General features: G+C 40.9%; 1 pseudogene; it reads right to left on the bottom strand.

Moving 5' to 3' along the window:
• Positions 1-7,422: 7,422 nt before the first annotated feature.
• LOC114236685 (uncharacterized) lies at positions 7,423-11,074 on the bottom strand (annotated as a pseudogene).
• Positions 11,075-11,856: the final 782 nt, after the last annotated feature.

Raw genomic sequence — 11,856 nt, 5'->3', positions numbered from 1 at the left:
AGTGATGAACACTTGTTATAAAGATGTTTCAAGAAGGCGACTTGCAAGCTGCATTGGGAACAGTGTTACATTAGTAAATGAAACTTACACCCGTTCTTCAGTTCCTGTAGTGCTTAAGAACACTTGTTATGAAGATGTTTCTAAGAATGCTGCTTTGAAGACAGTGTTTCATCGGTGAATTAAAGTTATACCCATTCTGTAAAGCATGTTGAAAAGTGTTTAAGAACTCTTGTTATAAAGATGTTTCTAAGAATGCTACTTGAAGTTGCATTGAGGAAAATAAAAGAAAGAAAAGAAAAAAAATTGGACTGATGTCTTCCAAGCTCTCTACTTGCAGGACTGGACACTACCTGAAAGTGCAGGAAACAGCAAAACGAGCAAGCACTCAAAAGTCACCAAATATATGAAGAAAACAAGGACACAAAAGGGAGGCACAAATAATGAAATTTTAAAAAGAGCACAAAAACCTGAGTTATCAGGACAATCGAGGAAGATTTAAAGAGATATAATTAATAGTCTCAGAGAGACTCAGAACGGTTTCACATCAAAAAACAAGAACATATTATTATTTTTTTAAATCTTAGAAAAAATATATAAGCATTGATTTAAAAAAATAACCTTAGCACATGATGTGAATTGCCAAATAACAGATACAAAGAGCAAAGTAGTGAACTGGAAAATGCAAGTAGAGATTCTCTCTGAATGCTGGGCAAAACTACCAAAATATAAGCAAATCATAATGGAAAAATTTGGAGACCTGGAGGATAGATGTTGAATGTGAGTTAAGAAAACACAGAGAATTGAAGGGAGGAAATAATTTTTCCCCTCTACGCCCATTGCCTAAGAGGCAAACAGCTATCGATTTTTTAAAATAAAAATTGTATATGTTTAAGGAGTACAGCATGATGACTTGATGTGCATATACATAGTGAAATGATTAGTACAGTCAAGCTAATTAACATGTCTTCACATTGTTACTGTTTTTTATGTGTGAGGAGAGAGCCTGTAATGTATCCTCTCAGCAAATTTCCAGTATTCAATACGGTATTATTAACCAGAGTCAACCATGCTGTACACTGGATCTCTACACTTATTCATCCTATGTAACTGCAACTCTGTACCCTTTGATCAACATTTCCCCATTACTTCCATGGAGAGAAAATAATTTTTAGGAGAGAGAGAACTAAATTAGCATCAAACAGTCTGAAATGTCCTCCATGTTAAGGAAATCAATAACTCTTCTAAGATCCCTCCATCCACCCCCATTTCTCTGCTTTCTTTATAAGATCTCCTCGAAAAACTTGTGCATATCCACTGACCCAAGTGTCTCACTCCAGCCCTCTCTTTAACACTTTCTATTTTGCTTGTTCTTTTTTCCTGAGCTCTAGATGTTGCAGGCTTCAGCTCTGGGACTTATTTTTGTATTCACAGTCACCCTTTCAATGGTATGATTCATTCTGATGGCTTTAAACACCACCTGTATGCTGATGACTCCCCAACTTATATCTCCAGGCTGAAACTTTCTCTTGAAACCAAGCCTCATACATCCAACAGCTTATATGACACCTCTACCTAGAGATGAAATAACACATCTGAAATCTGCCTTTGAATCATCTCCTACCCCACACCCCCCTCCAGCTGTCCCCCATCTCAGTTAAGTATTGATTGCTATACACAGAATTAATTTTTCTTTCTAAGACTGGCTTATATATTGACTGCCTGTCTCAGTTGGAGCTACATTCTTCTTTGTTTATAAAAAAGCGCGAGAGAGCAAGCTTTTGTTTTAGAACCTCAGGATTCTAACCAAGGTTAGACTTAGCGGATTTCTTTAAGACATATACCCACACGTGGATCAATGAAGGGTCCGCAAGAATGGGCTGTAATTGTTGGCTTAAGCCAACCTAGGACCCTGAAGCTGTGTGAAGATTCATCTTCCTTCAAAGTGCATGGAGTAGGAGGGACAGAGATGAACACACAAAGGAAAATCTAGGTGTTGGGAAGAAGGGAGGTAGAATGGGTGCTGGTAGGCCCTTAATGGGGTAAATCACCCCTACAGAAGGATGGCAGTCAGAAGGGCACCAGACCTCACTGATAACTGTGTGATGGGAGAAATCAATTCAGAGGTCTGAGGAAAAAGACTTTGAACCTAGAATTCTATAACCAGCTAAACTGGTCAAATGTATGGCTGAAAGAATGATGATATTGCAAGTGGAAAGAATAAAGCTTATCGACCACAAATTCTCTCTGAAAAGTTATTGGAAAACATACTCTAGTCAAATGAATGTTTTTAAGAAAGAAGGAAGCTGTGAGATACAAGAAATAGTAATAAACAGCCAAAGTTAAGTTAACAAAAGTATCAATCATTAGGTAAAAAAAATTAACCACAGGCTGATATTAAAATCACAGATAACATCATAGAAGAAGTAGCAAAAGAAGAGAGGGATGAGGTAAGTTAAATCATGCTACAATGTTTTTCTTTTCATAATAATAGGCAGGATGCAGATAATGATTTATTTAGCTATTGAAAAGATATTACATCTAAATATGTGTGCTTAAAAGGTAAGAGTATTAGAAATAGAAAATATATCTTCCAAACTACTTGTGTGTGGGGGGAAAGTTTTTCATAATTAAATGAAGAACTTTTAAAAGAAAGGAAAGGAACAAAAAAATAGATAATAGATAAGAAAATAGAAAAAATAAAATGAGAGGAATAAATTAAAGCATATCAATGAAACTATATATGAAGAAATTAAAATTTCATATGAAAGTTGGCTTAAAAATCAAACAAAGTCCAGGCATACCCTATTTATCAGAGATATTTCAAAACACTGGCTTCAATGATATAGTCCTACATCTGTGATGAACTCCCCTTTTCTGTGTAAATTGGCTCTAATATGTTTATGTTGCTTTGAAACAGAATTCCTAATATGTAGAATGAAGGCACGGCTCCTTTCCCCAACTCCATTGCAAGGCCTGAACAGTAAGAAATATGTCACTTTATTTCATTCGTTCATTCATTCAACTAATATTTAATAAGCACCTCCTATGTACCAAACACTGGTGTAGGAGCCTAGAACATAGTGAACACGATATTGAAAATGCTTATATCAGGATGTGCTACAATAGACAGGATGATCAGGGAAGGGCTCTCTGAGAAGAAGATAATTAAACAGAAACCTGACAGAGGTTAGGGAGTAGACATTGATGCTGAAGGCAAAAGAATGATAAAGGCAAAGTTTCTGAGATGGGAACATGTTTGGCATTTGAGGAACAGAAGCCAGGGTGTCTGGGAGTGAGCCCAGAGTGGCTGGGAGTGAACACTTGCTCACTCTGGAGTAAGCAAGGAAAAGTGAGGTGGGAGTGGTATTGGTAAGGGAACCTGGTGCGATATCCCACAGGGCCTTGGATTTGGATTGTAGGGTGATGGGAAGCCCTGGAGGGCTTAGAGTAGGAGAGAGCCTTGTCTGATAGATGCTTTTAAGTGATCATTCTACTTGGGGTGTAGAGCATTAACTGGGGTGGGAGTGGGCAGAGGGCAAGCGAGATGGGGTAAAAAGAGACCAGACAGGCTGCTCTTGCAGGATCCAGGCAAAACATGAAAGGTGCTCTCACTAGGATGATTGTGAAGGAAGTGAGAAGTGGGCAGACACAGGATGGATTCCAAAGACTGAGCTCACAGGATCCACCATAGATGTGATATTTGAGAGAAAAAGAGGATTTGAGAATGACTCCGAGAGTTTTGGCTTAAGTAACTGGCAGAATGCAATTGCCATTTCCTGAGATAGGAGAGACTTGGAGAGAAGCAGTTGGGTAAGAAAAACAAAGAATTATATTTTTCACATGCTAATATTAAATTAGATATCAAAGTGAGATGTCAAAGAGGCTGTTGGATACTCATACTGGAGCTCAGAGGAGAGCAGATTCATGAATGCTCACTTTCTTGTTATTCTTTATATCTCTTTACCTGGCACAATATTATAGACAATCTTTTGTCCCTACTCAACTTCTTTCAAAATAATTTTAAAAATAAAAACGAGTGAATGGTAAGCAAACATGGTGTTGTAATATCATAATCTTTAATTTGACAGTAGGATCACAAGTATTTGTCTTACGAGGTTTCATAAATTACACATTTGTTCTTTTTGGGGTATGAAATATATCATAAGAAAAATGAAAAAAAGGACTGGGAGGTAAAGATATATAATCTCAAGTTCAGAGAACTCTTAAACTTGAATCTAAGAGACTGCAGGGAACTTGGGCAGCAGTTGAACTTGGATTTGGGATCAACTGGTCCATCGTGGGACGTGGGATCAACCTCACGCTGATGGGGTCTGGTATCAGCATGCTCGCATGTAGATGGAACGGCCAGGGGAGAAAGTATGATGCTGTAAAGGAGGGAGGGGTGGAACGCACTGCACACTGTTGCAACTGGCCTTGGTGCTGAGCAGAGGCCATTCTCCTCCATCTCAGGAGGGAAGTGTGAGTGGATGTCACCCATGGGGCACATTGAGCAGGTTGGCAGATCCTCCTCAGCACCAGGATAGATCTGCACACATCTTAGGTGGTCCTCAGTTGGGGCTGCCCATTAGAAGAACCTGGAAGCTTAAAAAAAAAAAAACCTAATGCCTAGACCTCACCTCACATCAATCAAATCACAACCCCTAGGAACAAGGGCTTTGGCATCAGTATTGTTTAGAAGCTTCCCAGGAAATTGGCATGTGGATCCAGCGTTGAGGAATAGAATTCTAGCCCCTGAAAATGCACTGAGTGAAGAAAACAAGAAAGAAAACTTCTGTAGCTGATGAGCCTTTCATATTTGAAGTAGCAAAGCATTCAATAACCTGGACACAGAAATGCTGTTTGAAAAAATGTCTCGGGCTCCAGCTAAGCTCTGCCCTGGGCTGCCTGTAAATTCTCACTTCTCTGTCCAGCCTCTACCCCCAAATCTGCTCTCATAAAACTTCATTAGCATTCCCAGAGCACTTTCTTTTGGCAGAATATTTCACCACTTGGAAAGGAAGCACATCCTATTTTACCCACAAGAGGAAAATAAAGCTCGTGGAAAGAGGAGCAAATAAGGCTTCGTGGGCAGAATTTGATGGTCAGCGTCAGCACTTGCTTGATTTTCTGAGTTTTTCTCTGACCTTTGAGGCCCACCCTTCTCTTTTCTCTGCAGTATCCCTTAGACTCCTGTAACATTTACAACGGGGGCGAGGGAACCTTGGGAATGTCCACAGTGATGGCTTGTGATTTTTTTCAATTGTATTTTTATTTTTATTTTTAAATTTCTAAAAATAAATTTATTTATTTATTTTTGGCCGCGTTGGGTCTCCTTTGCTGCGCGCAGGCTTTCTCTAGTTGCGGGGAGCAGAGGCTTCTTATTGCAGTGGCTTCTCTTGTTATGGAGTACAGGCTCTAGGCGTGTGGGCTCAGTAGTTGTGGCTCGCGGGCTCTAGAGCGCAGGCTCAGTAGTTGTGGTGCACGGACTTAGTTGCTCCGTGGCATGTGGGATCTTCCTGGACCAGGGCTCAAACCTGCGCCCCCTGCATTGGCAGGCAGACTCCTAACCACTGCGCCACCAGGGAAGTCCCCTATTTTTTTTAATTTAAGCTCCAAACATGCTATGCAAGCATATCTAAGCTGGCACGGGGGCCCGAAGTGTAGCTTCTTGGGTTGAGGCAGAGGGAGGACCTGGACCCCACCTCCCTCTCTCCAGGGGGCCCTAGAGAGCAAGGTGTGCAGATCTGAACAGTGCAACCCCTTAATCTGTAGATGAAGAAATGGGGCTGGGAGAGCTGATGCGTCTTGTCCAAGGACAGCCAACCAGTGAATGACCACAGTCAGCAGAGGCTCCTTCTACATCCCCAAACTGCCTTCCTCCTGCGTGGAGACACGGTGCAGTGCTAGAATAAATCCATTTAAAAGCTATGATGGGGGCTTCCCTGGTGGCGCAGTGGTTAAGAATCTGCCGGCCAATGCAGGGGACATGGGTTCGAGTCCTGGTCCGGGAAGATCCCACATGCCGCGGAGCGGCTAAGCCCGTGCACCACAACTACTGAGCCTGTGCTCTAGAGCCCACGAGCCACAACTACTGAGCCCACGTGCCACAACTACTGAAGCCCGTGTGCCTAGAGCCCGTGATCCGCAACAAAAGAAGCCACCGCAATGAGAAGCCAGTGCACCGCAACGAAGAGTAGCCCCCGCTCGCCACAACTAGAGAAAGCCCGCGGCAGCAACGAAGTCCCAACGCAGCCAAAAATAAATAAAAAATAAAATAACTCATTAAAATCTATTAAAAAAAAATAGGTGTGGCATGGGCCCCACCCCATCAGAATGAGCTTCTTCTGAGGTTCTGAGCCCATGTGTGCCAACTGTGCGTCAGCCCAGATAAACATACCAATAGACACCTAGAAGTGTATGGTGAGGACGTTCCATGCTCATCCCTGAGTGGGTCTAGCTGGGGAGGGAATGAGAGCTGAACAGGTAATATAGAAGGAAGTGGAGGACTTGCATGGAGTAAGGGATATGCTCAACTCCATTCTGTAAGGTCAGGTCATGAAAAGGAGAAAGGTGAACTCTGAGAAGGAACCACAAGGTGACATTGTTGAGTGATACACCCACTATACAGCCTTACAACCGCATTGCTAAACCAAGAGTAGAGTGGTCAACCAAAGGAACTGTGTTCCTTTTCTGGTGTAGGGGCTGAATGTCTCTATAACTTCACCTCTCTATTCCTCGCTTGTTCCTCAACACAGAAATTCATTCATTCATTTCACTCAACCAATATTTATTGGGCAGTTACCACGTGCCAGGAGCTGTTCTAGATACCAGAGATACGGTGGTGACACAAAGACACAGCCCCTGCTGTTGTCATGGAGTTGATGGTCTAATTGTCTTGCAACAGCTTTGAAGGCAATACCAGGGGTGTCCCCTGCTGCAGGCGCTACAGGGGACCTTCACCCTGTAGTTAGGACCGCCTGACGGTCTCCTCTCCTTGTTCCTAATAAACTCAAATTCCCCAACTCAAGAACAGGCTAGGTACACCTGCCCCTCCTAATCGGTCAGTCTCCTCATCAGCCCGGATTCCTTTTCCATGGAGAATGTGCTGCTCTCACATTTCCGAGGGATCCAATTGCTTTTGGGCTTTAGTGGTCCACGAACCTGCTCAGCAGCTCCCCTACCCTGAGGCTTCCATAGTGGCCACTTCACTTCCTGAGACAAGGTAATCATGGACTCCTGGTCCTCAAGGGACCTCTTCACTCCCAGGCTCTAGTGGCCCCTGGAAACCATATCGCCAAGCTTAGAATGGGGAGCCTGCAGACGTAGTTAATGAGATCTCCCCTGCCCATAGCTGACCTTCCCAGCGACCTCCCCTTGCCACCAATGGGATGTGTGTGATGAAAGCATCTCGAGGTGGTCTAGTCAGTCTTCTGCCAGGCTCTGGGGGCACAGTGGCTTCTGCGCCCCCTTCAGCAGCCCCTCTGTCACACTGTGACTTGAGCTATCACTTGTTGCCATCTGGAACTCACAGGCAGAAGGGCCATAGTCATTCCCCTCCCTCATCCTCACAACATCTACAGACCGGTATGTTTACACAGATCACGGCTGATGTGCTATGGGACTGTGTTCCAATAGAGACACCCCAGCCCTCGTTGATCTCCTTTTTATCAGGTAGAAACGCGAGTAACCTTGCACAAGAGAATAAACATCTGAGCTTAGCTACCAGCTATTTAGGTGAGGACTGGAAAACGCCTGCTGCTCTGCACGTCAAGACCTTGGGATCCCTGGTCCCCTAAAGAGATGAGTTCATGTGTAGTCCCTCCAGCCGGGGGAATGAGTAGCCTCTGGTCCCAGCTGGCTTGTTGCCAGGCAATGAAGAGCTAGCTCACATAGCCATTCACAGTTCTGCTGGACTCCACTGAGGGACAAGCAATAAACAAAATAGAAAAAAAGGCATATAGTGGGCTAGAAGGTGATAAGCACTATGGAGGAAAGTACATCTTGGGAGACCATTTAGGTTGTGCCAGAATCTCGGGGGAGAGTGTGGAGCTGGATTCCGTTTCATCACTCCTCTGAAGTTGTTCTTGCCATGGTAACCAACAATCTCTTCTGATGAAGGTCACCAGAGTGATGACCTTCACTCTGTAGCCCTTTCATATTTGCTCTCTTGACAGCATTCAACTCTGTGGAATACTCCATTCTTCTTTATATTCCCATAGCTGTCTCAAATTCATGGCTTTTTCCTCACTCTTTCTGTCCCTAGAGTACACTTTCTATTCTTATTTGTCATCACCATCCAATTAGACTCCCAAACCAGAAACCTGGGAGTCATGCTGGACACGCCAGATGCAGGGCTAGGCTCTGGGTACATACTTGTCAGTAGAGACCTGGTCCCTTGCATCAAAGAGCTAACAAAGTGTCAAGGTGTTGATGAGCATTATGGGACCTCCAGTAGGAGGAGCTATAAAAATGAATGTTTTCATGAACATTGAAAATATTTTCTATGATGCTGCATTTTACACTGCAATTTAGTCAATTACCACTTATTGAGGGACTTTACACATGTCACTGATACATATATATATTCAAAATATACATGTTGCGATTTTTTTTTGGTTATACATTTCGTAATAGTGGTTGTCAATGGGGAAGTGTGGGGGGTCAGAATTACATCATGAGCTTTCTTCAGTGCTACACACTTACACATGTGTGCATACACATGTATTTATACAAAACCATATTGAAGACTACAAATTTGGGGAAAATTCAGAAGTATGTGGGAAGCCTATCGCACATTTACTATTTCCTTATTTACAATTGATCACGTTTCTAACTCTAAAACTGCCTCTGTTTTATGATCCAAAGCCTTATCAAGCAATCATGAAATAAAGAGCATTCTAACTGTGAGGAGGTTTTTCCATTTATTTAGGTCTTACTAATTTCTTTCAAGAATGGTTTATAGTTTTCAGTGTACAAGTCTTGTGTTCTGGTTAAATTTACTCCTAAATATTTTATTCTTTTGATGCTATTGTGAATAGAATTGCTTTCTTAATTTCATTTTCAAATCGTTCATTGCTAGTGTATAGTAATGCAACTGATTTTCATGTGTTGATCTTATATGCTGCAATTTTGCTGAATTCATGCATTAGCTCTGACAGGTTTTTTGTGGATTCTTTAGAATTTTTTATACACTTTAAATTTTTACTTCCTTTTGATTGATTGATCCTTTTATCTTTCTGAATTTTTTATCTCTGGTAGTGCTTCTTTTCTTGAAGGCTACTTTGTTTGATTGTTAATATAGTCATCTCAGATACCTTCTGGTTAGTGCTTGCATAGTATATTTTTTCCATCTTTTACTTTCTATCTGCCTGTGTCTTTACATTTAAAGTACATCTCTTGTAGACAGTATTTAGTTGTATCACACATTTTTATCCAACAAATCCAAGGATTTGTATTCAACAAGTTCTTTTTTTAGTTTGAGTATTTATTCCATTTATACTTAATGCAATTATTGATATGTTGGGTTTCGATCCACCACCTTGCTATTTTATTCTATTTCCCCCTTTTTTTATCATGCTTTTTTTGGAGGGGAAATCAAGTCCCTTCTAACATTCCATTTTATCTCTCTATTAGTATTTAACTAGCTCTTTGTATTACTTTTTATTGATTGCTTGATTTATTTATTGCTCTAGTGATTACAGTTTTTACCCTTAACTTATCACAGTTCAACTTGAAATAATATTATACCTCTATACATATATTGTAAGAACTTATGCAAAGTATTTCTATTTAACCCCTTCTGTTCTTTGTGTTACTCTTGTCAAATATTTTACTTCTATATATCAACATATGTATTCTATAATACATCATTATTATTTTAGCTTCTAATAGTCCATTGTCTTTAAAGAAATTAAGAGGAAAAAGCCTTTTATATTTATTCACATATTATTTACTGTATATGGTGATTTTTTTTTCTTTAATAATTGAGATTTTATTGATTGTTTTGAGGATCAGTACACGGACATTTCAATTTGTACACAATTCTTAACATACATACCAAAAACCTAAAAAACCATGGAGTTGTGATTCTTTTCTGAACAGTTATTCCAGTGACTTTCCAGCTTAAAATTTGGGAGCAAATTTTCCTTCACAGGATATCAAGTACCAATATCTTCAAATATTGATATGCTGTTACATCGTAAGTCCCACTAATTCACAATTTAATATCATATACACTACATACTCAAATTGTCAATCGTTCACAGCACATTAACAGTTACTAGAAGAACTGGACTACCATGACCAAAGATGTTACAGAGTGCACAAAATTCTGCCCAGGAGAGCCAAGATCAAGGGGTGAGTGGTTTGCTTTAGGAAACAATTCTAAAAACAACGTGGGAAGAGAAGTAATTTAAAGTGTTTAAGACATTAAATACACAACTGACTCCAAACTGCCATTTAGTATGCTTTGTATTATAGGATATAAAAACTACCCTCCATCTGTGGAATGTTAAGCTGACACCCAAGACAATCAAAGCCTCCCATATTCAATATCCCACTGTTTTCTGGTTGTACCAAAAAATAAACAACCAGCAAATGATTTCACCTCTTAAAAAAAAGCATTTACACTTAAAAAAATGGGATGAGGTGGGATTCCTTCCTTTTTAAAAATGTTTCTAGAGCTACTAAAAAGCTTGCATTTACAAAACAGTTGATAAAAACATTCCTCTGGATTGTACAAGAAGGGAGACAGGGACCACTGTAGGACCAAGTGTGTGATATTCATTAGACTTGGCTTCTTTCTCTCCTGCTTCATCAGAAGCTGGGCTCTCGTCGTTTTTAGTTTCTCCGTTTTCTGCAGGTAAGTCTTCTTCAGTCTCTTGGTTAGCCACTTCAGCCTGTTTTCCCTTTGCTCCCCTTTTCCCTTTTGTTTGCACTTTTTTTGTCGGAAGATTTATCCTTTCCTGCCGCCTTTTTTGGCTTCGTTTCCACTTTTGCGGGAGCCGGGTTAGCTGACAACCTCGCCGATCCCCTCTCGGGCTCCTCCTTCGGAGCTGACCTTCCTCCTGGGCATCGCGGCGGCGGGGCGGGCGCGTGCCGGGGGCCTGGGGGCCGCGCTGAGATCCGGCGAAGCTGGGCTGCCGGGCCGCTGCCGAGAGCCGTGCTCTATGGTGATTTCATTCTTGTTTTAGATCTGGTTTTTTTTGATCTGAATTCCCATGAGACGTCATTTCCTTTTAGCATGAAGTAGTACTTCCTTTAGCATTTGCTTCTGGGTGGATTTGGTGGGAAAGAATTATCTCAGCTTTTGTTTACTGAGAAATTTCATTTCACCTTAGTTTTTGCAAAATATTTTCACTGGATATAGATTTCTAGGTGGACTGCGTTTTACTTTGAGCACTCTAAAGATGTTTTTCATTCTCTAATTTTCTCTCCCCTTATGCTTCTGACGAGAACGTGGCTGTGATTTTTATCTTTGATCCTCTGCATGCAATGTACCATTTTTCCCTGGATCCTCTTGCTACTTTTCACATTTCTTCTCTTCATTTCTATCTGCATAAATTTGGCCCAATGTCAGCCATTTGTATACTCACATATATTTTTGAATCTGTAAATTACATGTGTTTTAGTGTCATGGGAAAAAAAATTTGCAGGATTTTTTTCCTCCTTGTTGCTTTTGTATAGTTTACAAGAGGAGAAGGGGAAAGACACTGACTTAGACAACCATTGCATCATTAATTTTCTCTAGTTGAAGACATCTGAAAATATTATTTATAATTCCTTTTTTTTTTTTTCCGAATTGCCATTTTGTTTTAGGATAGGGCAAGTCATTTACCTGACTTGTGCCTCAATATC

Source organism: Balaenoptera acutorostrata, chromosome 16, assembly GCF_949987535.1.
Source record: "Balaenoptera acutorostrata chromosome 16, mBalAcu1.1, whole genome shotgun sequence".
Classification (NCBI taxonomy): domain Eukaryota; kingdom Metazoa; phylum Chordata; class Mammalia; order Artiodactyla; family Balaenopteridae; genus Balaenoptera; species Balaenoptera acutorostrata.
The sequence above is the reverse complement of the archived record's forward strand: the minus strand, read 5'-3'. Positions and strand labels throughout refer to the sequence as shown.